At 42.2% G+C, this 24,645-nt stretch overlaps 1 protein-coding gene across 7 annotated transcripts in view; it reads right to left on the reverse strand.

Moving 5' to 3' along the window:
• The window catches only part of SLC16A12 (solute carrier family 16 member 12), a 61,030-nt gene extending 39,447 nt beyond the window's left edge, over positions 1-21,583 (reverse strand). Inside the window, exons 1-3 of one of the 7 annotated variants that reach the window (XM_073353791.2) lie at positions 21,043-21,582; positions 20,410-20,474; positions 6,046-6,119 (exon numbers count right to left, since the gene is read on the reverse strand). The gene's annotated coding sequence lies outside the window, so the exon portion shown is untranslated. The other 6 variants (XM_073353798.2, XM_073353789.2, XM_078853827.1 and 3 more) reach the window with 6 other exon arrangements.
• Between the last annotated feature and the right edge of the window lie 3,062 nt (positions 21,584-24,645).

Raw genomic sequence — 24,645 nt, forward strand, 5'->3', positions numbered from 1 at the left:
TGCCATTCATGCTATTAGAGATCATATGTCGGTGTCACCTCTGCATCTAGGAGTCATTAAGGCTATAAAATATTGCTCTGAAACAATCTTTGAAATAAAAGGTAGCCGTGCAGGAGGAGCTGATTTTACAAAATGCTGAATGAAACTCTGTTTTCCCTTGGTAAATATGTTGTTTCACATCTCTTGTCCCTTCACATACATTCTTCTGACCACCTAACTAAAATAAAGGATGAGCATATACTTTGTTCAGAATAAAGTTTGTCTGTATATTAACAGGTGGAGGGTGCTTCTGTCTTTCCCTTGTTTCCTTATTGTGTCAAACAATAAACCACAGGCCAACCTTTTTCATTCATAACCTTAAAATTCCCATTGTTTCAATAATTCTCTCTTTCTCAACAATACCAGTCTATACAGTATCTAATAAAATCCCTCAGCGGACGCTATCGCATCTATCCCTAACCTATCTGCCTATTACAAATTATATGAAAAAAGTAATGCATAATTAAAGTTTGTTTTTTAAAATTTTCTCACTCTCTTGTAACTAAAATAGTTTAAAAGAAACCAACCACCTGTGTAAGTGACTAGTCAATAACAAACTATGCCATTCATATCCATAACAAGTAAGATTTTAGGAAACACATGCTGTTAGGTACAAGAGAATACTTTGATGTGGTAGTCACTTTCAATCAATATAAAAACCCCTAGAGTCACAGGAATAAAGTATTACATACCCTGTGACTAAGAAACATTGTAAGGAAGAAACAGACAGGCAAACAGCGTATTCACATATAAAATACAGGATTGACTTTCCTTGTTCCAGAAATCTGTATAAGCCTAAATTTTCCCTTGTATTTTAAGAAATGAATGTAGGACTAAACTGTTGCACCTCAAGTCATCATCTGAGAAGAAGAACCATTCAAACAAAAGGAAAGTCACTGTCTCTGTCATCCCCACAGCTTGTTATTCCACATAAACTCACTCTCATGGCAGGCACTCTTATAATAAAAGGCACAAACAGAAACAAATCTATGATTATTGTATCAATACCAGACTGATTTCTTTGTGATATTTTTCCAAAACAACAGGACAATATACTTTTGCGTGTGCGCAACTTTACCATCACTAAGAACCAGTATGAACTTCTAGTAGGTCACATCAAAGGCTCCTCTTTTCGAACATGAACAAGGCCACATTTCATGAGAAATCTTTGAAACCTGAGTGTTATTTTAATTGCTGTTTGTTGAACCTCCTTCAACAACAATTACTTTTCTTTCCCATATATACCAGCACTAATCTGAGTTATAACCAAAGCCTAATAAAACTAGAATAACTGCATCTTTTCCTGCATTGAGCTGATAGATTTAGAGATTTTTCTGTAATAATTTCCAATATCAGTCCTGCTGTGGTAGGCATTATAGCAGACACATCTTTCTGTTTAGTAAATATCTCTTCCTTTGTTCTTACTCCATGTTCATTACCACCAAACTGCATTCACATGTGACCGTGTCTGTAACGGGCCAAATTCTGCCTTCAGATATGTGTTTACAACTCCTATTAAAGTCAATAAGAGTTGCACCCATGTACTTTAAGACAGAATTTGGCTAATTGGTACTAATTGTTTTTTCCTTTGACTGAACCATTCCTGACCTGACTACTTATTTACAACTCCAGTACAACCATGAAGTACCATTACCTGCATCATTTAATAATAAGCAGCCAAAGTTCCAATACTGGTCCTTTAGGACTTCAACAGAAACTTCATTCAAGCATTTAAAAAGTTTGAAGTCTGACTTCATAATTCCTCTGGCTAATAAGATGTCTTTCTATATACTACAAATATTTCCATATATAGTTCAAAATGTATAACTTAGTCACCACACTCTTAGAAAATCTCAGACCTAGCTGGAGGGCATACAGTATCTCTTTTGATTCCCTGAAGACTTTCCATAAAAGACACACACCTCTGCTTTCAGAACACTTCCATTTTCTTTCCTTGAGTATGCTCAGCTTTTTCAAATAACTCTTATAATGTAGATTCTTAAGATGTTCTCCAGAGTTGGTGTTAATTCAACAGATCTGTAAATCCTTGGTATAAATTTAGGCCCCTTGTAAATATTTTACATTGCACAAAGTCATTCCAGCAATATGAGCAACAGCAGGAAGATTTCCTAGAATGGGGTTAATAAGTTAATTTGAATATTATTTAAAATATTAAAAGTTGTGACCATAAATGTAGCTCTCAGAGAGGTACAGCAAGTACTCTGAAATATGTTTAATTTCAATCATCCCATTTTATTAGGAAAGTGCTGGAAGCCTCATCACTGGCATACTTTAAAACTAGATTGGACAAAGCCATTGACACTATCTGGAACAACCCTACATTGGGAGGGGGGATATGCAAATCACCTAATAGTTATTTTCCATCTTTGTGATAATGTTATGATTCAGATAGCTCCTTCTATACCTGAAGCACATCAGGCTGTGATCCGGTCTGATCTCACAGACAAAGATGGGTTGAACCTAGCTAGGAAATGTATGGAAGTCCACAGAAACACATGCTACAGGAAGCAGTGTTGAAGACTCAATAGTCTACACTCTGCCTTCTAAGGCAGTGCTGAATCAATGCCTCAGTAAGATGATGAGTCCACAGTGTGACTGCATGGAGATGTCATATTTTGGATGAAATACCTAATTTTTGACCACTTGTATCATTAAAGATTCCATGGCATTTTTCACAAGACTAGAGATATTCGCCCTGGTGGCTTGGCCAGTTGAAGCGGAGTAATTTATGTTCTGCTTACATAAAAATCTCCCTTATTTCAGATTGTTAAAGTATTCTTCCCTTTCAGTAGTGCACTAGTGTCACTGTCTGCCATTGTACAGTTACAGACTTCCACACTACAGGTAGCTGTATTTCAGTGGTAAGTGAAATGATTCATAAACCATGTAATTCCTCTAAATAGTTGTTCATTCTTTTAATAGAGTACTTGGAAATTCCAAGTTCTCTATCAGTCTGGAGTCTCTGGATTTAGTCAGAATCATATCTGTCCAAATAATACAATTACAATACATTCTTTTTGGCACCTTGTATTTCTTTTAATAGAGATTTTTTTTCTGAGTTTTCTAAATAATGTGGGAAGGCAACATCACACATTAAAATGGAAGGAAACAGGTTGAGATCAAAAGAAAATGTTGAAAACATTTCTGAAAAGAAAACAACCGCTGAACAAGAAGAACCTATTAGTCTATAAGCACATTGTGAAACTAGGTAAAAACTTTGATCTGTTCACAAGTAAAAGTTTATTTTCTTGTAGAAATTATATACCATGAATCAAAGAACAGCTGACATGTCTGAAATAAATGGGCACATTCCCTATGCTCAGTGTCCCAGTTTGTCTTACTGAATAATTCATGTTTAAACTAGTTTCCAATTAAGCTTGTTTCTTTTCACTCTTCGGGCATCTTTGAAGCTATAAGAAAACTGCCTCTCTAGTTTCGCCTCCAAAGCAAACCCAGGAACAGGTATGTGACTACAGAGAATCTGCAGCGACTTCCAGGCATGGTACTGCTTGAGACCATGCCTATTGCAACCCAGGAATACAGTTTCAATATTCATCTCCCTTAACCATTGACTTTGTGATTCGTAGGAGATTTAAATTCTTCACATGTTTCACCCATCCCCTTTATAATCAGTTCCAGACCACAAATGAGTTACTATAGAAATGTTCACACCGTCACATGCAGACTTGCCATTTCCATTCTGCTCTTTTAAAATCTATCTCCTATACTATGCCCATAGAGATCTTCAGTTTGTAAGCTATCAGCTTCACAGGCGGAACTAAGCAGCAAACAGAACACTACTTCTGGTGAGGGACAGATGGAGGCCTTTGAGCAGCTCATTTGGGACTGGCTGTCAGGAAGTCACATGACAGTCTTTCACAATCAGGGAATGTATGGATCTGTAACTACTGGGAATGCTTGAAGAAATAACTGCACATGAAAACAGAGGATTAGTCCGACACACAAAAAACACTAGACAAGGTGCTAGGTAGGTGAGATGCACAGAACTAAAGAACTATAACAAAGAACTAAAGGGTGTTCATGATGCTAAAACTAACTAGTATAAATGGGAGCCTGTGGTTCTATATAAAAAGAGATTGAGTCACATCGGAACTCAGGAGACAGCAAACAGAGAGAAAGACTGCATCACGTTTTTTCTTTGATCGTTAGTAGCTACACTAAAACAGGAAAGAGAGCCATAAAAGAAAGGTTTAGCTAGCCAAAGAGAAAAAGATAGTGAGTCAATGAACTGTGAGGCAGCAATCTTAGAGATTAGAGAATTGTTTTTTTAAGAAGTGAAGGGATTAATAATAACAGAGCCTGTGAAGGATGACATTTAAAGAGCCTGAAAAGATGAAGGGAGAGAGACAAAACTATCTATAAACCAATCTATGAATTTATCCATGAACCACTTACAGGAAAACTGCACAAAAACCTCTATATCTCCCTCCCATGAAACAATCCCCTACTTGCACGGTCATTTTGCCTATGGATTAGAAAATTTACAAGACGAAAGACTTGACCAGGCAGGCATTTTAGAAAAGATTATAGAACTAAGTATCAGATGAGAGCATATGAATGGTATTGTTCTCCCACAGGGTGTGGGACAATAACAAGGGCCTGCAGAAGTGGAGCAAGTACATCATCTTCCTTCCTGACACCCAGCTAGACTTGATCAGTGAGCCATTCTCAGGAGAAGTTGTCACTGGCTTGCCAGCCTGCATAATCACATGCCTATCGGTTAGCAAACATCTGAGCACATACCTCAACTAAAGGAACCACCACTATGTCACCTGTAGCAACCAAAAAGTGGGAGTGCATTAACAGAATTTGCAGATGACTAAATTGGGAGGTATTGCCAATACAGAGGAGGACTGGAATATCATACAAAAGAATAACAGAAATGGGATGAAATTTAATAATTTGAAGTGAATGGTCATGAATTTAGAGATTAACAACAAGAATTTTTCCTATAAGCTGGGGACTTATCAGTTGGAAGCAACAGAGGAGGAGAAAGACCTGGTGTATTAGTCAATCATAGGATGACTATGAGCCACCAATATGAAGCAGCCACGAAAAAGGCCAATGCAATCCTAGGATGCATTAGGCGAGGTATTTCCAGTAGAGAAAGGGAAAAGTTATTATCATTGTACAAGACATTGGTGGGACCTGATCTGGAATACTATGCACAGTTCTGGTCTTCCATATTCAAAAAGGATGAATTCAAAGGGTGATCCAAGGAATGGAGAACCTGCTAAACAAGAGGAGACCTAAGGAGCTTGGCTTATTTAGCCTAACCAAACAAAGGCTGAGGGGAGATGTGAGTGCGCTCTATAAATACATCAGAGAAATAAACACCATGGACGGAGAGGAGTTATTTAAATTAAGGGCCAATGTTGGCACAAGAACAAATGGATATAAACTGGCTATCAATAAATTTAGGTTTGAAATTAGACAGTTTTCTAACCATCTGTGACATTCCACTCTGGTGTTATCTGGACCAGTGATCTGCTAGGTCACTCCAATCCTTGACTCTGGAAGCCAGCCTTACCCTGCTCTGCTGTGAGAACCCCCACTCCTGGGCTGTTCACACACAGCCTCTAGCATATAAGCTGCTCCCAGCTACTTGCAACTGAATGACACTAGCCAATATCTCCGGTCCCAGACACAACCCTAGGAGCCTCTGTCTTGCAGTGTCCAGTTATGCCCATTGGACGCTGCAAGCTCACATGAGTTAATCAATTTAACAGAGAAATTGATATGTACCAGGCTTGTTATCCCAAAGGGAGCCTCTGACTCACTTCAAACCAAACACACTGCTTCAGGTAGAATAAACAAACAAATGTATTAACTGTAAAGATAGATCTTAAGTGATTATAAGTCAAAACATAACAAGTCAGATTTGGACAAATGAAATAAAAGCAAAACGCATTCTAAGCTGATCTTAACACTTTCAATGCCCTTACAAACTTAGATGCTGCTCACCACAGGCTGGCTGGTTGCTCTTCAGCCAGGCTCTCCCCTTTGATCAGTGCTTCAGTCGCTAGGTGTGGTGATGTCTGTAGATGTAGGTGGAAGAGAGGAAAAGTATGGCAAATGTCACTCCCTTTTATCATGTTCTTTCTTCCCCCTTGGCTTTGCCCCCCCCCCCTTCAGAGTCAGGTGAGCATGTTAGATCATATTAAAGAAGTTCTGTATTAAAATCACAAATGAGTTTGATTCCTGTCATAAATATAAAGGGAAGGGTAAACCCCTTTAAAATCCCTCCTGGCCAGAGGAAAAATCCTCTCACCTGTAAAGGGTTAAGAAGCTAAAGGTAACCTCGCTGGCACCTGACCACAATGACCAATGAGGAGACAAGATACTTTCAAAAGCTGGGAGGAGGGAGAAAAACAAAGGGTCTGTGTCTGTCTGTGTGATGCTTTTGCCGGAGACAGAACAGGAATGGAGTTTTAGAACTTAGTAAGTAATCTAGCTAGGTATGTGTTAGATTATGATTTCTTTAAATGGCTGAGAAAATAGCTTTGCTGAATAGAATGAATATTCCTGTCTGTGTGTCTTTTTTGTAACTTAAGGTTTTGCCTAGAGGGATTCTCTATGTTTTGAATCTAATTACCCTGTAAGGTATTCACCATCCTGATTTTACAGAGGTGATTCTTTTCTTTTTACTTCTATTAAAAGTCTTCTTGTAAGGAAACTGAATGCTTTTTCATTGTTCTGAGATCCAAGGGTTTGGGTCTGTGGTCACCTATGCAAATTGGTGAGGATTTTTACCAAACCTTCCCCAGGAAGTGGGGTGCAAGGGTTGGGAGGATTTTGGGGGGAAAGATGTGTCCAAACTCCATTTTTTCAGGAACCCAGATAAAGTTTGGTGGTGGCAGTGGAAATCCAAGGGGAAAGGGTAAAATTAATTTGTACCTCGGGGAAGTTTTAACCTAAGCTGGTAAAAGTAAGCTTAGGAGGTTTTCATGCAGGTCCCCACATCTGTACCCTAGAGTTCAGAGTGGGGAAGGAACCTTGACAATTCCCCATAGTTTAAATTCCAAGGTATTACTAATTAAGAGGTCTCTTGGTTTTTGGTACTGTTTCTCTCTCTCTATGTGTGAAACTTGCAAGCTGCTAATTGTGTTAGTACATTCTAAGACAGAGTCTGTTCTCAAAGCAATTCTTTGTAACAACAACTACTCACACAGAGAGAGACTCAAAGCAATACTCTGTAACAACAGAAACAGCACCCAGAGACTCCCCGCCCTTTTGTTGTATTCATCTTGCTTTGTTAACAATTGTGATTAAAATAGAGATAGAGGATGTATGTGGACGGATGCTTGGTGTGGATAATAACTGAATGATCAGGGAGGTGCCAGCCTAAGAATCCAGTGTCCATCGGCTGAAGAAGGCGTCAAGTGGAAATAACCAGAGGACCCCCAGAGGGCAGACTGGAATCCACCCAACAGCCTCAAGAATGGGAGAACCAAAGAACATGATAACATCTGGCAGCACGGAGCTGTCAGGAATATGCCATCTGCTGATTGATTCAGTAACAGCATGATGAAGCGATTCCCATAGACTGGCATAGGAAGAAATTCCTATAAAAATGGACTCTAGAAAGCAAGAACTTTGGGGTCTGATTCTGCAAACCAACTTCCAAGAGCATCAGATGTGCATCTGACAAGGCCCTGCTCCCTCCTCACCTCCAGGCCACCTGGCCAGTGGCTTGGCATGAGTAACTCTAGGCTGGTAACTATGATAACCTTGAAGAACCTGTGTGTGTGTGTGAGAATGAATGTGTGAATAAATATGAAATTGAATGGAATGTTATAGCTATAACTAACTGCTTACTATGATTCTTTCTGTATTCACAATAAATGTGGCATTCTGCCTTTTCCCCTTTAATAAGATCCTGCTGGTTTTTATTTTATTGGTATAACAAGCATTACTGAGTCTCTCCAAGCAAGGTTGAGCAATTCCTCTGGTGTGGCCTCATGCAGGTGAGTCATTGCATTGTAGCTCCCTTGCTGGACAATGGCTGTTGATGGGTTGTTTGACACCCTGCCTAGGCGTTGGTTACTTTCCTTGATGTTGCCTCAGGGGAGCTAATATCTGGCTGATTCCCCCAACTTACAGCATGTTTTAGTGACAACCATACTACATAATTCTCATAACTTCAGATAAATTAATGATATACATCTATGGATAGAGAAATGACTTTCAGCAGATCATAACCTTTCCCCTGATACCTTACAAGGCATGCTTTATATGCAAGAGCATGATTATATGAAAATGGGGAATATGGGGGTTACAGCATGCTCCCCCAAGGTATAGAATGTCACAACATCAGAGGAGTGAAGTTCTGGAACAGCCTTCCAAGGAGAGGGGATGGTATGATGAGTTTTATATGGCTCATCCAAGACTGCTAGTAGCAAATATCTCCAATAGCTGGAGATGGGAGATTAGATGGGAAGGGCTCTGAGTTGCTACCGAGAATTCTTTCCCAGGTTTTGGGCTGGTGGGTCTCACCCACATGCTCAGGGTCTAACTGATCACTATCAGGATGGGGTCAGGAAGGAATTTTCCCCCAGGTCAGATCAGCACAGACTCTGGGGATTTTTCACCTTCCTCTGCACTGTGAGACATGGGTCACTTGCTGTTTTGAACTAGAGTAAATGGTGGATTCTCTTTAAATTGAATTCTTTGAATAATTATTTGAAGACTTCAGTAACTCAGCCAGAGGTTGGGGTCTATTACAGGAGTGGATGAACAAGGTTCTGTGGCCTGCCGTGTGCAGGAGATCAGACTAGATGATCATAATGTTCCTTCTGGCCTTAAAGTCTAAGAGAATCCTACAGCTAATTTTAACCCAGGTAGTTAGTCTAGTCCAGCGGTTCTCAAACTGTGGGTCAAGACCCCAAAGTGGGCCGCGAACCCTTTTTAATGGGGTTTCTAGGGCTGGCGTTAGACTTGCTGGGGCCTGGGGCTGAAGCTTGAGCCCAAAGCCAAAGCCTGAGCCCCACTGCCCAGTGCCAAAGCCTAAGGGCTTCAGCCTGGGGTGTCGAGGCTCAGGTTACAGCTGTTCCATCTGGGGCTGAAGTTCTTGGGCTTCAGTCTCCCCACCCTGGGTGGTGGGGCGCAGGCTTTGTCTTTGTCTCCCCTCCCCCTCCACCCTACCCAGGGCAGCAGGGCTCAGGTGGGCTCAGGCTTTGGTACCCCTTCCTGGGGTCGTGTAGTAATTTTTGTTGTTAGAAGTTTGAGAGCCCTGGTCTAGTCATTTGTCAATATACGTCAGCCTGTGAACTCAGGAGCACAGAAACAATAGAGAATAAGAAGCATCAGGCTCTTCTGGGACTAAACAACCATCCCCTTATCCTGTTATTCTTCTCAGTCTAGTTAACAAGATTCCATTACCATAACCCTTATTAAGTGAATCTATTTAACCTTCACCAGCTTATTACACAAGACATCAAGAGAAACAAGAATGATGCAATATCAGAGGACAGAGATTCTTACAAAAAAAGTTTAGATGGAAAAACATAAGATGACATTCCTAAAAATCGATTTTGTCTGATTTAGTTCAATTCTTCCCCTGAAATATTCAATGCCTCAGTGATCTCTTCAGGAAATTCTCCTATTTATAAAAATAAATTCATCCCATCAGAGAAGAGAAACTATTACTATGTGATTTACGTGAGCAATCACGTGACTAAATTCTAAATATTGAATATCTGAAAGGACTCACTCTGGACAGTTTTCAGATAAGCCATGGGCACATATATTGTATGTTCATAACTGTTTGGAAAAAATTATGAACAAACAAGTTAGTAGGAATTCCAATCTGCTTGTGGACAATTTATGGATAGAAAACAAGGACAGATCCAATAAATTCATTGTTCACAATGAATAGTACATCCAGCTCTGCTCTTATTTCTTGTCCAGTTAAGTGCAGCTTCAGTTTCTTTCTCCCTCTCCCCATTCATCCCCAACAATTTCTAACTGCCTTTCTTGTTCTGTATGTGGAAAAATATTGTAGTCATCTCTGGCTATGAACATTCTTTTTGAACCAAGTTCTTATTAGCTTGAAAGCCTCACCTGATTTATTATTAAAAAATTCAACTGTAAATGAATTATGCATCACAATTTAGGCATGTTTTAAAAGCCTGTGGGCCATATTCTGCTCTCAGTTATGCATGTACATTGACCTTCACCTACGTTACTGAATGCTGTTTATGGAGATGTGGATTATTTGTGAACAGTTTAATGACAAGTTGAAGAGTCATTCCCAAGAGGCTATGCTTCAGGACATCCTAGACTTTTGACCCAAATATGGCAATAAATAGAATGTCATGAGAACTGCACAACTATCAATAGTCCTTGTCTTCTGTCTGTATGCTGCATACAGTATGTATTTGTGTCTTTGGACAGTCAACTTCTTGGGGCAAGGACTGCGTGTTTTGCGAGATTTCATATGATCTACTTCATCAGCTGTAAACTGTTGCATTCATCTGTAAAAGAATTGCCTCCTGCTCCTTCTGAGGCAAGTAACCTCCCTTTTTCTCCTTAAAATTGATCCTTAAAAATATACTCCATGTGTTTACACTGTTGCACAAAGCCTTCCAATGTTATTCTTCTTGACAGCACCTTTATGTACTTCAGTTTTAACTAATGTCTTAGAGCAGATTACAGGGAACTGCTCTTTGATGTATTGGTGAAGTGCTTCATATGCTTACTGTATTCTATAAGTAATGGTCATAGCTCTTGCTCCTTAATCAGTCTAACCAAATGGCAGCCCTATATTCCAGGTTATCCGAAGTGCCTGGGATTTACTCTCTCAACAAAGCACAGGACAGAAAGTACAATCAATCCCCTAAGAAATCCTTTGGGAAATGCCTTTGTGATTCTGTCTTTGAGAATTTCCCAAGTGAAAGCTCTCACTTGGGAAGCATATTATTACTACCATCCATATCTTGCTGGCAGACATCAGATCCTGAAAACTATACCAGAAGGCATTTAGATGAAGGCTTCATTTCAACACAAGTTGTGTGTGTTTGGGTATTTTTGCCCAAAGCACAGCACAAACAAGAGCAGCATTATATAATGTGGCTTTATATCTACTCCCAAAAAATGACTATCCATCCACTAACTTCTCCAGCAACCAACTAGCTGTGTTGCATAACTCGGTTAGTTCATTTTAACTTTGCTACTGCAGCAGGGTAAATGAAATTAAAATTAATTGGATAAAATCCAACTACAGGTAAAAGGTGAGAGAATGACTCCAAATAGCAGAGAGTAGGCTAGTGGTGGACCAGCAACGTACAATAACACTAAATTTGAGGTTTTCTCATGCACCTCCACCCTACATTGTCCCTGCATAGTTTCCACATCTGGATCCCTAAGCAACCTGGAATGATTATTTTTTCAAACCCTGGGAGATTTGTATTGTGCACTACTGGATTAAAGAATGTCATCCAAGGACACAGTGCTTGTTTCTACAGGAAACAGGCTCTTGCTGGCATGCACAGTGATGTCTCTGTTGTGAAACTTTGTTGCCCTGCCAATTTACATCTCAGCCACATGCAAAAAGCAAAAACAAACTGAGGCAATACAGTTGTTCTCCATTAACATCCTGTTTTGAAGGCTGAGCATTTTCACATTTTTAAGGCAGTGTCTGTGTGGTGTGATGACATACCGTGCATATTTTTTCTCGTTGAAGGTTCTTTTTCTCCAAGCTGCAATGCTCCATACAGTATATTCTTCACTTTGTCAGATTCATTACTCTCATCTAATTGTATTCCATAGAGTCCCCATTTCTACTTTTGGTTTCAAATATGAATGTGACCCAAGCATAATGAAATAGAGGGAAAGTGACTGAAATTACGTAGACAGGAAAATTAGCAAATTTAAGCCCCAGTTCAACAGTAATATCTTCTTTCACATCACAAAACTGGGGCTTTCTGGGACCTCATATCAGACCCTGATGTGCAGAAGTTGCTTATTTTTGTATGAACCAGGCCCTTGCAGAGTAGAATTGCTGCTCAGACTCTTGCTCATCTGGTTTTCATTTCATGTGTCTTCACAGAGGGATTATTTTAAATCTCTACCACCACTTAAAACATAGATGTGTTTTTGCCAGCCAGCATACTGATATGATTGGTTTTTATTTACATTGTGCCATGACTATACCTGGAACAGCACAGGCTTCTTAGTCAAGAAGAGGCTGCAATTCTAATTAAATAAAAAACATAACAAAATGACAAAACATAGCCTGAACTGAAATGAGGAGTGCTGTGAGCTGAGGTGGAGGGGTGGGGGTGTCTAGAAGATACTGCTTATGGAAGTAAAGCTTTTCCCCAAAGAGCAAACTGGATTGGTTGAGTAGATCAGGCAGCTCAGACAGGATGACCTTTCCTTGGTGGATTCATTTTAAAGGGCTTATGGAAGAAATGTATTTTAAGAAGTGGTTTCTATGAGAGCAAGGTGCCCAGCTGGTGGGAAAGTTCTCCAGGCATATGATGCAGGATGAAAGATGGGCAGATGAGAGTGGGCAGACTGGCTCTGTCATCCAAATGAAAACATGTCTTCTGGAAAATCAGAATGTCTATAGCCAGAAAGAAGTGTTAACACAAACTGGTCTGGTCTACACAAAATGATAGCAGAGGAGGAGGGACAGAGAAAACTAAAATCTGTACAGTCTCAAATTGGAATATCCCAGGGAATCAGTTCCCTGAGCTTTGAGAAAAGCCATTACGCTGCAAACTGAAAATGTATTCCATGTGATTGAAAAGATGGCTTTTTGGCCTCATTAAACTCAGCTTTGTTAATGCATAAGGCTCCGATTCTTTCACAGAGGAAAGATGGAGTTCATAATAAAACCAGTAAAAATCACCTCACAATAAAATAACAGAAAAAGGAGAAAAGAAAAGGAAAATATTCCAACAGTAAAAGACTAGTAAAATCATTGACTCAAAATGACACTAACGAACTCTTCAGTTACCATCCTCTAAGTTCATTATTTCACCTTCTAAGAGCATCAAGTAGTTAAATGTATGAGTCTATAGAAGGGAGGCACAGACAAATAATTATGACACATACAAGGGAAAAAAATGAAAGCCTTGTTTGGTTTGTTACAAGTGCTTAGGAGCAGAAAAACAGAATACACCACTTTAGAAAGAACCTTGCAAACAAGACAGCTCAGTGCACAGGCTTTGCACCCAAAGTAAACTCTTAAATGGCATCATTTAATGCATGACAGACAACTGATCAGGTTTAACAGGGATAAGCAAACTGGTTCTAATAAAATCATACACACCTTGTGATCTCATTCGCCACAGCAGCTGTACAACTCTCAGCTGCACTGCAGGTCTGGCTGAGGGGAGAGGCCTTTGAGACTCCAACAGCAGGCTCATCTTTTGGCTAAGTTATCTTGCTGTTGAGCTAAGATTTACTGCCTCTGAAGTTTGCACAACTCCTAAGTCTACAGGTAACAAGTGCTGGATTTGGCCTCGACTATTGAAGGAGAGAGATCCTTCCTAGCTATATTTGAGTTCTGCAGGGCACTGTAACAAGCAGCCTGAGCAATCTGATCTCATGTATCAATCACTGTGTTAGCTAGGGACCATATGGTAAGTGAATGTGCAAGGTATTTGTTCTACAGGGCATCAACCCCTTCCCAGTGAAATAAAAATTGGGATTGTGTCTTGCTACTCTAAAACAAAGAATACAAGGATTTTTTTTTATACCCATCACTTTGATACTAGAGCACAGCTCCTAAAGGAGCTAGGTGTGGTCACATGGGTCCTACAAAGGGAAATTTTAGGCTTCTTCTTTTGTTTTATTGGTAAGGGGCCAATGCCTGCAATCCTTACCTAGTCTTCTCTACAACAAAACTCCCCCTGAAGTCAATGGGATAGCACTGACAGTGGCATTAGCAGTACCTTTTGTAAAGAGGGCAGGAAAAAGTGGGGGCGGGGCAGCAGAGAAGTGGATACTGCACCTCCCTTTCCCTGACTGGTGCAGAAGCCATCTGTGCTCCTGAGAGCTCCCAGAGGTATTGTGTCTCCCTGCAACACAATGGACCCCAGAGCTGCTGCTGGGCTTGGTGCTCCTGCATTCCAATCTACAATCCAGCCCAACTGAATTTTTGCCATAGTGAAGGCTGTGTAAGAACTGCAGAATTTTACCCAAGATCCCCAGCAGGAGTCACTCGTATTACATAGAGGACAGTGAAATGCACCAAACCTTAGACCACGAGACCACAGCCCTGATTAAAATTGAAATGGGATAAATATTGGCTAACACCAGCTGGGTCATCACATACAGTTGAACCTGAGGTCCTGCATGCTCAAGACTGATCAAGGTAGGCAATCCAGAAAAAGAGTGTGGCAGCTGCTTCCAAACCCAGTTTGAATTGATATGTGACCCTAGCGGCAATGGGACTCCCACCACAGCAAAGGGAGATCATCCTCTTGAGAAGAGCTGTACACCTTTGGGATTGGATAATCCAAGTGAAACAGCTGAAAAAACCCTACTCCAGGGATGAATGATAAAGCCAATGAGGTCTGTGGATCTATAACTTGTTTTTAAATATTCATTCTTGTTTAAGTTTCTTTATACAGGAAACAGGGAGATATGAAATATGAATACCATTTCTTTTAATGGATATCAGGATCTCCAAAGAAGGGGCTTCCAGGAAGATTTAAGATGAAACTACAGCGATGAAGAGCTGGAAAGACTGAGTAGCTTCAGGGAAAATAGTGGTTTCTTTATTCTAATAGCATTTCTCATTTCATGTTAGAAGACAGCAAATCAGTGATTCTTTACTTCTGTCTCAGGACTTTAATAGCAAGTAACTAATTCTGAACTTTCCACACGAGTATCAAATTCAGTTCCTGTTAGAAAATTACAGCAGGGATGACAAGAGGTCTCTTGAACTTAAATGAAATAGTAAGAAGTGGGATAGTTTTTACAATCACTGAAAATTACCCCTACAGCTCTCAATCTCTGAGCAATGAAGTATAGCAGTTTTTTTTATTGATATCCACATGGAACACCACAGAAATGTCTTTTGATGTAAATGCTTTGTAAGATGCTACAGCAGGATCATGTAGAAAGAATGTGTATCAGGCCAGAGCGGGAATAGAAATTTTAAAATACTGATATAAAAGCAACACATTTATTCCAGCCAGAAACCACTTACAGTGGATTTTGGAAGCTGCCGTGCCCCACTGACTTTTCCATCTCCTCGAGTGTGCTTCTAAATTAAAACATGACTAGTTGCATAATACTTTTAGAGTATGTAAAACTTTAACAGCACATCCACAGAATACTCAAAGTGCACAGAGTGTAACATTCTCATATGTAAGCAGGTTTCAGAGTGGTAGCCATGTTAGTCCATATCAGCAAAAGCAATGAGGAGTCCTTGTGGCACCTTCGAGACTAACATATTTATTTGGGCATAAGCTTTCGTGGGCTAAAACCCACTCCATGAATCTGATGAACTGGGTTCTAGCCCATGAAAGCTTATGCCCAAATAAATGCATTAGTCTCTAAGGTGCCACAAGGACTCCTCCTTGTTTTTTCATATGTAAGCAGTATACATTGTGACTAGGTAATTTTGCGTATTTTTCTGTATGCTTAGAGGCATCTCAGCATGCTTTACAAAAAGAGTATTGGTTATTATCTGGACATACTACACTCCTGGAGCCTTACAATTCCACCTGACTGGCAGAACACATTCCAGTGAATAACATTCAGTTCCTATCAATACAAAGATCCCTTCATGCATGACAGGTGGGATTGTAAAGAACAGTACAGTAAATGCCTCCTGAAATTGATTACAATTATCACCAAATACCTGTAAAGTAAAATCAACAAGGACAAGCATCTGCCAAATATACATAAAATTACATGCCTTTTTTTTGTGTGCAGTCACTATGGCTGCACACACCTGTTAACTGCATGCCCAAATGATCATATAAGGATGTTTGAGCATTCAATTACTTTTTTATTTCATACAAGTGCAGTAACTATATGCATAACTAAGGAAGGCAGTTCCCTGTGCATACCTAAAATATTTGAAAATCTCTCCCTACAGGCTTTATCTAAAGGATTTCAGCATTTGGCCCAGCCTTAACAGTCAGTAAAAGTGTACCTTTTTAAAGCCATGAGATGAATACTCAATGCCAAAAGCTGGACAAAATACTCTGTTTTCAAGCTTTTCCTCCCTGAATTTTTGTAGCTAAACCAATTTTGACAAAGCTTTGTAAAATAAAAATGCACTCTCTTGCATGGAGATATTTTTATTTCATGCCTTTCCCAGTCTTAATTTAAAGCAAAAGTTAATGAGTGAGTTTTAGAGTGCTTAAAATGGAGGCTTCTAAAGAAAATATTGACATACTCTCAATTAAAATGGTGTTGCCACATGCTCTCACAGGTAATGACAAAGTAAAAGATAGAATAGAAAGGAAAAATAGGGTATGAAATAAAATAGTGGAGAAAAAGTAATGAATGGATAATACTACAGACTATTTTTGTGAAAGACTGCATTGTAATGATGTTACATTAACAATAACAACATTATATACAATAAAGGCATAACAGACCTCTTTTGAGCAAATTGTAATCCTGCTACACTTCATTAAGTTTCATGTTTTCCCTGTAATTTCCCAGCATTAAAGGAAACGTTATTTCACTGACTCTGCAGGAACAGACATACAACAACAAATAGAATGTGGCTGCTCCAACTAGCTTGTTAATTCAATAAAATCAACGCAGTCAAAAGGTTATCACGCAAACGTACTTGAATTCATCCCAAATGTTTCATTAAGAGTCTACATTCTTGGAATTAAACAAGTTTAAAGGTAAACTAATGGCAAATTAATCAAAAAGTACTAGTTCAACCAAGGCTCATTATAAGTATTCTCATTTTGCTTTTTTGTTTTTTAGTTGAATTATCAAGCATGTACTAACTATATAGAGATACAAACAAATAATTGTTTAAAAGCTTTATAATGTAGGTAGGTTGGAAGGTATTTGCATATTTATATTACTTCATACTTATGGGTTGGCTCAATCCTGCAAGATGCTGAGCACTCAACTACCCCTAGCACTGAGGACCTCCCAGAAGGTTCTCAACATGATTGAGTCACCTTTTTTATTTTTATGGTTGTAATATCTCTATACAATAACATGGGCCACATTTAGCAATCCTTCATCACACAATTAATTCCATTGATTTCAATGGGTCTACTTCTATAAGTAAAGACCATGTGCATCACTAAGGTTTTGCATGATCAAGTCTTAGGTAATGAACTGACAGACAATTAATCCTCTCTGCACATATTACATACTACAGAAGCATAGCTCATGCTGCAAATGCTCCAATGTTCATTCTTATATTTGAAATAATTATTTCAAATAGAATTTGGAACAGGTACAGTTGCACAGGTATCCCAAGGAATAAGATAATTACATTCTGTGATACAATCAAAAAATGGTTCAACTATCCAAATTCCCAGGTGGTATCACTCATGGTTAATCATACTGATGTATTATAAACTGAAAAATTGAAAACAAATATGTTTTTTTTAAAAAAAATCTATCACAGTTCTGTGGTTGGAAACCACAAAAGTAGAGGGATTATGAAGATAATTCACTTAAAATATTAGTTAAGAAACTCATGTTATTCAAACTATTGGACTACAGGACAGAGCTTTTGTACAAGTTTGCCTTTTTATACAATCAGCAACAAAACTGTAAATATTGTAGAGCTGGTCAAAAAAAATGGGACTCAAATGATTTGGGGCGGCGGGGGTGTGTGTGTGTGAAAGTTTCATCCCACTTTTCCCATTGAAATTTTTTTAATTTTGAAATGTTTCTACTAGCTCCATAGCTAACTAGAAAATGGAATGAATTTCTCATACAATTTTTTATGAAATATGCCCATTTTAGTATAATATTTTCAAAGTTCAAAAGTTTTTAACCAGCTCTAAAATAGTCACATTTATAATTTTATACAACACTGCAGCAAACTATTTCCATATATGCAGGACTAAATATAGGTCTACCGCAACACACAGTGTCTTTAAAATCTCATCTCCAATACACTTACAGGAAGAGTGTTTGACAGAAAGCCCAGAATGCCAGCTTGTGGGACCTCTCACCCTCACATATGGAGTTAGTGCCACTGAATTTGATACAGGTACCTGTGCAGGACAATGCTACTTGATGTGAGTAACATAGCACAGCCCAGCCCCAAAGCAGCAATCCTCTTCCCACTGAATTCACTGGGCATTTTGCCTTTGAACTCAAGGGGAGAAAGCCGGACTCTGCCCTCTAACAGTTTTGCAAAGTGTGTTTTTGAAACTATTTCCCAGTTGAAACTCTTCCTAGCAGGTAAAGTTATCAGATATAAATCATGACATCCCTTTGTCTCAAAATAATGGGTTGCTTTGGTTCCTGCACTTTGCATGCAAGCAGGCAGAGAACAAGGCTGCCCTTTGCTCTGGTAGACCCCTGCCCATGCCCCCTCCAGTCGCCTCTGTACCTTGCCTCGCCCAGATAACACCACCACATCCTTATTCCTGAACCTGTTACGACAACCAAGGAAAAGCCACTTTCCCTAGGAAGTTTCCTAGCCGATCTAACTAGCGGAGCATTTGGAAACCTTCTTGCCTTTGGCCAGGGGCAACGAGTTACATGGGCCTATGGTGCCTGTGCTCCAGCAAATTCAGGGCCCAGGGGCCCGGCTCCATTGGGGACGGGTCTCTCCCCCGGCCCCGCATGCCTAGGGTGACCAGACAGCAAATGTGAAAAATCGGGATGGGGTGGGAGATAATAGGAGCCTAAGTAGGAAAAAGACCCCAAAATCGGGACCGTCCATATTAAATTGGGACATCTGGTCACCCTAGGCGCACTTCCCCCAGAGCGTCCCTGCCTGTGCCCTGGGCAGGGAGTGGCTGCCCTTCCTCACTGGCTGCAAAAGGGAGCAGTGCCGGCGGCACTGGAGAGGCAAGGGGGCTTCCTGTACCTGAAAGGGGCCCGGCCTCTAGGAGCATGTGCAGTGATGGTACCGGGTGAGTGTGCTGCCGGGGGGGAGCCCTTCCCTGGATCTCGCTGCTGCCAGCCGGGAAAGGGCTTGAGGGACCGTGGAGTCTTCCTCTCTGGCCCCAGCCCTGGGGCAGCCTGCCTGCACCCTAAACTCCTCATCCCCACCCCATCCTGCCTCAGAGCCTGCGCCCCCAGCCAGAGTCCTCACCCCCCCGCACACCAACCCTCTACCCCAGCCCTGAGCCCCCTCCTGCACTGTGAACCCTTCATCCCCCAGCCCCACCCCACAGCCCTCACCCCTGCACCTCAACCCTCTGCCCCCTTCCAAACCCCTCATCCCCAGCCCCACCCCAATCCTCTGCCCTAGCCCTGAGCCCCTCCCACACCCCAATCCCCTCATCCCCCCACACCGCAACCCTCTGCCCTAGCCCTGAGCCCCCTCCTGCACCATGAACCCTTCATTTCCCAGCCCCACCTTGCAGTCCTCACCCCCGCACCTCAACCCTCTGCCCTAGCCCTGAGCCACTCCCACACCCCTCATCCCCCCACATCCCAACCCTCTGCCCTAGCTCTGAGCCACTCCCACACCTCAACCCTCTGCCCTAGCCCTGAGCCACTTCCACACCCCTCATCCCCTCCACATCCCAACCCTCTGCCCTAGCCCTGAGCCCCTCCCACACCCCAACCCCCTCATCCCCCCACACCACAACCCTCTGCCCTAGCCCTGAGCCACTCCCACACCCCTCATCCCCCCCACACCGCAACCCTCTGCCCTAGCCCTGAGCCCCCTCCTGCACCATGAACCCTTCATTCCCCAGCCCCACCTTGCAGTCCTCACCCCCGCACCTCAACCCTCTGCCCTAGCCCTGAGCCACTCCCACACCCCTCATCCCAACCCTCTGCCCTAGCCCTGAATCCCTTCCCACACCCCAAACCCCTCATCCCCAGCCTACCCAGAGCCCTCACCCCCCTGCACCCCAACCCTCTACCCCAGCCCTGAGCCCCCTCCTGCACCGTGAACAACCTCCTCCCCAGCCCTCACCCCCACACCTCAACCCTCTGCCCTAGCCCTGAGCCCCCTTCCAAACCCCTCATCCCCAGCCCCACCCCAACCCTCTGCCCTAGCCCTGAGCCCCCTCCCATAGTCCAAACCCCTCATCCCCCCACGTTGTGTAATATAGGGAAACTGTTAAACACTTACTGTTTCCAGTCCACCTTTACATTCGTTTAAAATCTATATATCGGCTTACAAGGCAGGTGGGGAGGGAGAGACTTGGATCCGTTCTGGGCACCACCAAAAATTATACAAACCTGCGGCCCCTGCCATTGGCTGCCTTTGCACCTTGGACGTCTGCTCCTGCTAGGGGACTGGCTGCCTGACAACATGAACAGGGGTGGTAGGACAAGAGAGAGAAACTCTCTTCTCATTATACAAGCAACGATTCCGTTGAATTCCTCCCCTCTTCTTCTCCTTTCAAACCTCTGCCCTCATACCGGCGGCCCCTCTCCCCCCCACATCACAACCCTCAGCACGCACCCCGTTAGCCCACATTATCCCCAACACTCTCTCTCACACACACACTCGCTTTCCCCCTCACCCAGTAGGGCCCCAGCCAATGACTAGGGCCGGTAGGTGCTATTGCAATACCAATAATAATGCATCTTCCCCCCCCCCCCAAACACATCCACACCCTTAACCCCACAGGTCTTTCCTCCGCTGCAGTCTCCCCCCCCCCCCCTCCACTCCACTCCACTCCACTCCCTTTAACACCCCGGATCCCTTTTCATCTCCTATCGCACCCTCTCCTCCTCCACCATCCCGCTGTCCCCCTCGCACCCAATCTCACCTCTCACCGCCCCCGCCTAGCCAGCCCTTCTCGGAAGAGCTGCCATAAAACCCTACCCCAAGGTCAAGCTCGGCACCGGGGACCCGGAGGCGCTTACCTGACGTGCGCTGCGGCCGCCGCAGGGTGACTGGGCTGAATCGCCCCGCACGGTCCGAGACGCCGTGTGGAAGAGGTGGCCAGGTCAGGGGTACACACAGCCTCCTCCTAGGGCTGCCCGGGGCGGCCAACTTCTGCTCGTGCCGATCCGTCGGGAACTAGGGAAGCCGCAGCAAAGTTACAGTGAAATCCTGGCCCCTAGCTCACTGGAATCGGATTACACCAACTCCCCTGGCCTCTGCTTACTTTACATGGGGCACCTTAAACTACAAGGATTTAATACAGACCGGGCTGAAAAGAGCTAAAGCTGATCTGGGTTGCCTCCCAGAGGGAAGGGGGAGAGTGCTTTTCTGGAAGGAGAGGCCAGGGTGTTCGTTTTTGCTTCCTGCATGCGGTGTTCTCTTTGATTCAGTAACGACTCGGATGTTAAAGAATTAACCAACAGAGCCCGCAAAATGTTGGCAAATGGATCTCTTTCAAAAGTACTTTACGTGCCACTTTAAGCAGCTGGTAAAGGATCGGAGAAAGTGCTGTGGATTTTAAAATAGAAAATCTGGCCAGATGAGCTGGCTGGCCATCTCTTTATTCACAGCAATGATCCTCACTTTACAACAACTGTCAGCTGCATTGGCCCCGGGAAGAGCCAGGGTCTGAAATACACGCTGCTCCTTATGTCAACTCTGTATTTGACAAAGAATTCTGGGAATTTACTTAAATCGATGGCCACCGTGGGAACAGTAGGGATAAACCCAGCGCCTTTCCCAACACTGCACTTCACTCAGAATTGCCCGTTAGTGCTAATACGTGGTTAAGGCAGGCAGGAGAGAAAGCGGAGATTAATTTAGGGAAGTGAATTATGCCTGGGCTGTCCAGGACTTGTCTAGGCTAAGAGTTATGGAGTAATGTTACCGCTTTTCTCTCACCCATTTTAGCATGGGTTAAAGCAAGGTGCCTTGTTTGCACTAGACTTCACAAACGTATCATATGTGCCAACATCACCTATCGAGTCTAGTCTAAACAAGGCCTATATTCAGCACAATAAACTCCTGTCTTCTGGGGCAAAAGTGTTTTTCAATCCAATTTTCTCAGATGAGTTAATTTAACTCAATTAAGATATCCTTTAAAACCCCCATAGACACTTCATTTGAGCTGGGTCACACTGAAGTGTAACAACCAGCTCTAAATACTTTAAAGGTGCATCCAAACTAAGAAAAAAAAAGTGTGGGGGTTAACCGGTTACTGTGTACTAGATAATACATGATAAAATCCCGCTGTGTGCAAGGCATATGTAATTTACACATGGTTAGCAAGTCGGAGATAAATACCAGTAGGGAGCCAAGGGTTTACCTTAGCCTCCTAAGGTATGAAAACCTACAAACTGAGCAAAAAGAAAAGGAGTACTTGTGGCACCTTAGAGACTAACCAATTTATTTGAGCATGAGCTTTCCTGAGCTACAGCTCACTTCATCGGATGCATACCATGGAAACTGCAGCAGACTTTATATACACACAGAGACCATGAAACAATACCTCCTCCACCCCACTGTCCTGCTGGTAATAGCTTATCTAAAGTGATCATCAAGTTGGGCCATTTCCAGCACAAATCCAGGTTTTCTCACCCTCCACCCCCCCACACACAAACTCACTCTCCTGCTGGTAATAGCCCATCCAAAGTGACAACTCTCTACACAGTGTGCATGATGTGGATGAGCTATTACCAGCAGGAGAGTGAGTTTGTGTGTGTGTTTTTTGGAGGGGGGTGAGAAAACCTGGATTTGTGCAGGAAATGGCCCACCTTGATTATCATGCACATTGTGTAGAGAGTTGTCACTTTGGATGGGCTATTACCAACAGGAGAGTGAGTTTGGAGGGGTGGGGGTGGAGGGTGAGAAAACCTGGATTTGTGCTGGAAATGGCCCAACTTGATGATCACTTTAGATAAGCTATTACCAGCAGGACAGTGGGGTGGGAGGAGGTATTGTTTCATGATCTCTGTGTGTATATAAAGTCTGCTGCAGTTTCCACGGCATGCATCCGATGAAGTGAGCTGTAGCTCACGAAAGCTTATGCTCAAATAAATTGGTTAGTCTCTAAGGTGCCACAAGTACTCCTTTTCTTTTGCGAATACCGACTAACACGGCTGTTACTCTGAAACCTACAAACTGAGGTGTCCCCATTAGGAAGTTACTACATTAGTGAATGTGGTAAAAAAGACACCAGGTGCTAAAACAACCTGAGGGGAGAAAGTCTCCTTATTTGTCCATCTAGACACAGCCTCAAAGGCCATTGTGCCTGTCTCATTTTTTTAAGCCCTCTGACTCTTGACAGATGAATTAGGTGTGGTTTTTTAAATTACTTTGGCTCAGTCAAATTAGTTTAACAGGATTAACAAGCCTCTTTAGTCTTAAGGAGCATTAAGGGCAAGTCTACACTGCAGTTGGATGCAAGCCCTCACAGACGCAGCCTGGTGCTCCAGGAACAGCTGCGTAGATGTTGTAGCCAGGGGTGGAGCAGGGGCTCTGAAGTCCTTCCCTCTCCTGCCCCAATCTTAAGAGCCCAAGTCACAAGACCAAAGCAACATCTACACAGCTATTTTTAGGGTGTTAGTGCAAGTCTGTGGGGCCCTGGACTGGAGGCTCATTCCCACATGCAGTGTAGACATACCCTAAAAGGGCTTCTCAGTTAATTCAATCCAGCTAATACAATTAGAAACATACCCTTTTTGCCCATCAAGACAGAGCCTATAGACAACCTTTGAACTTACCTCTTACTAACAGCAACTTCAGACTTTTCTTTAACTCACTTAAGAAAAAAAACATCAACTACATCCGATGAAGTGAGCTGTAGCTCACGAAAGCTTATGCTCAAATAAATTGGTTAGGAGTACTTGTGGCACCTTAGAGACTGTTCTTTTTGCGGATACAGACTAACACGGCTGCTACTCTGAAACCTGTCAGTACTTCACTCAATAGGACGCAGATAGTGTTAAGAACATGGGCTGATTAACCAATAGTAATTTCCCCATGTATGAATATCAGGGTCACCTTTTTCCTGTGTCTGCTTGCAATTAAATTTAATTAAATGTTAATTTTGATGTATTCTGCTCAAACATCCAGGGTAGAATATGGATAAATTTTTCCTTAGGATGCATTTTTAAGCTGCGCCAAATGCACTTTGTTCATATGGATAGGTCCACCTTTTAGTATTTCCATTAATTGTAATACATAAATAATAGGATATTGCCCATGTGAGGATGCCTCCTTATTTCAATGTGCATGGATAACGTGCTATACTGCATAAATCTCTAAACATCATGGTAAGTGTACATTTATGAGTTGGACTGCTAGCATTGATTCTGAATGCTTAGAGCCTGACTTAGAAACCACTGAACCCAATGGAAAGATTCCCACAGACTTCAATGGGCTTTGGGCCCTAGATTCAAACTCTTGGAACAACATGCTCAAATGCGAGCAGCCTTTCATTTATCTAAAGAAGATAAACTGAGTTGCACGCTGAATACTGCATGTGGATTTTTCAGATGAAATCTGGGCCCTTTCAGCTCTACATGGACATTAAAAATCCCATGGCACTTACTATAGGAATA

Source organism: Lepidochelys kempii, chromosome 7, assembly GCF_965140285.1.
Source record: "Lepidochelys kempii isolate rLepKem1 chromosome 7, rLepKem1.hap1, whole genome shotgun sequence".
Taxonomy (NCBI): Eukaryota; Metazoa; Chordata; order Testudines; family Cheloniidae; genus Lepidochelys; species Lepidochelys kempii.